Consider the following 2,329-nt stretch of genomic DNA (forward strand, 5'->3'; position numbering starts at 1 on the left):
ATTGGTCTGTGCACTTATCAATAAATGGACCTGGGTTCAATTCCACTGTCTGGATTCATGTCTGTGGCCACAGACACGCCTGTCTCTGACCCTGACTACTGGATCCCCTGTCACTATAGCTCTGCCATTCTCCTTCCTGCAGTTCAGTGCAGCAGAGCTATCTGTGGTGTCATGTCATCATCTGTTGCTGATTTCCCCCGAGACCCCAATCCACCTGTTCCCCACTTGTAGAATCCCAAGTGGTGCACAATATCTGTCCGAGAAGGGGAACGATGACTGGGGAGTCCTGCACTTCCTTCCTGAGCCTTTTACTTGATCTGATGGTCACCCATTCCCTTTCTGCCCGTGTAACCCTCACCTGCAGTGTGACTAACTCACTAAACGTGCTGTCCATAACATTCTCAGTATTGCTCCACAATGAGTCCACTCTCAGCTCCTGGTCTGAAAAGCAGTTTCCCAGTAGTTGCACATGGGCACTCTTCCTGCACACATAGCCGTCACGGACACTGGAAGTGTCCCTTATTTCCCATATTTTGCAAGAGGAGCACACCACTGGTCTGAGGTATGCTGTCACAACGTCTTTCTAGTTTCAGCTGGTTACTCCCATTAAGAGAATTTAAATGACCTAGCAACCTTCCTTCACTTCAAACATTTCCATTATAATCAAAAGCCCGATCTTTACTTAAGACGACATTTTATACTTTTAAAAACTGTTAAAAAAAAAACTCAGCAGGTATCGCTTACAACTTGGCTGTTCCCATTGGGAACATGTGAATTTCTGAATGGCCTGAACTAAAACTGAAGCTGAGCTTCACCTTCTTCCTGTCTCACCTCGCTCTGTTTACACCCAACTCCAAAACACTCTCATTGATCCAAGCAGCCCTCACAGTGCAGCCCTGTCATTTTCATTGTCTGCTCATACATACACTGCCCTCAGCCTCCTGTACTGATCCAGTGTGTCTCAATGGGAGCTCAAGAACAGCATCTCATCTTTCAATTCAGCCCTTTGTAACCCCAGAGTCAACATGGACTTTAGCAGTTTCTGAATGAACAGACAGTTGTGAGAACCTGGAACATTCCACCTGAAATGGTGCTGGAATTTGAGTCCACAAGGAATTTTATTGAGAGGTTTGCAGGGAATTGAAAATAAGGAGTTTACAGGTTAACATCATGAAGTGGGTGATTGGGTCTAAATCTGACAGTTCCTAGAAAGAGACGAGGTATAATTTGGATAAATTTGTTCTCCATCTCAGGCCAATACCTCCTTCCACAGCTGCAGGGCCCAGACTTGAGCACAAACCCCAAGGGTGATCCAACCACAGTTTGAACAACTTTCTTCTTTTTGCTTGAAAAAAAAAGATACTTGCACACAGACAGAACAGACACAACTTTTACCTTCCACAGTTTAATGTCAATGGTATTCAGATCCTGACGACCCTGCTGATGATAGAAAATTGCTTTTGAGATCCCTGTCTCAATTAATATCCTATAAAATGAATTCACAAAACAAAATTCACAGTCAGTGCAGGCTGAACAGTAAAGACAAATATTTCTTTTGGTATGTGTTTGATGTGTAAATGCTCCTCTTCAAAACAGCCGCACCCACTCAGGAAGAGGACATGTCCATGCCCCAAATAAAGATGGCGGCCATAACCCAGGACCTATCACCGCCTGAGGGCCACAGCCATTTTCCCTTTTGCTATAAACGTGGGACCAAGAGTTTCTAATTCAGGCCTAACTACATGTATAGAGTGTAATTAAACCCTCCCAGTCTCAACTGGATCCAACTCCCCTTTCCCGTTTCCTCTTCCTGCACACCAAGGGTCATTCTAGGTCCAGTGACTCTTCCTCAGAACCGATGGCAGCTGGGAAAATTAGAATGCCTACAGTGTGGAAATAGGCCATTCGGCCCAACAAGTCAACATCCACCCTCTGAACAGTTTCTCAACCAAACCCATCCCCAGACCCTATTATTCTACACTTCCCCTGACTAATGCACCTAACCTATACATACCTGAACACTACGAGAAATTCTGCTTGGCCAATTCGCCTAACCTGCATACCTTTGGACTGCAGGAAATAGGGGTATAAAGAGTAGATAATAGGTGAGGTCAGTGCCCAAAAGAAACAGTAACATTTGGAAAGACAAAGGAGTGGATAACAATCTAGTGTGAGGGTGCTTGGCTGTTAATGAAGGGCACAGGAACCTGTGTCTGGCAGCATCTCAGTGGAGGTGGTGGAAATGGCAGCTGATGATCTACGCTCTGCTACAAAAAAGACCCTAAACTTCCAGCTGCTGCTACTTTAACACACGAGTCTGTTCCCTGGC

General features: G+C 45.2%; 1 long non-coding RNA gene across 1 annotated transcript in view; it reads right to left on the bottom strand.

Annotated features, from left to right (window-relative positions):
• The window catches only part of LOC122547430, an 8,084-nt gene extending 6,603 nt beyond the window's left edge, over positions 1-1,481 (bottom strand). The window contains exon 1 of the long non-coding RNA XR_006310998.1: positions 1,396-1,481. This is a non-coding gene — a long non-coding RNA (uncharacterized LOC122547430). The remainder of the gene's footprint in view (positions 1-1,395) is intronic.
• Between the last annotated feature and the right edge of the window lie 848 nt (positions 1,482-2,329).

The sequence above is a fragment of the Chiloscyllium plagiosum genome, unplaced genomic scaffold (genome assembly GCF_004010195.1).
Source record: "Chiloscyllium plagiosum isolate BGI_BamShark_2017 unplaced genomic scaffold, ASM401019v2 scaf_1327, whole genome shotgun sequence".
Lineage (NCBI taxonomy): Eukaryota > Metazoa > Chordata > Chondrichthyes > Orectolobiformes > Hemiscylliidae > Chiloscyllium > Chiloscyllium plagiosum.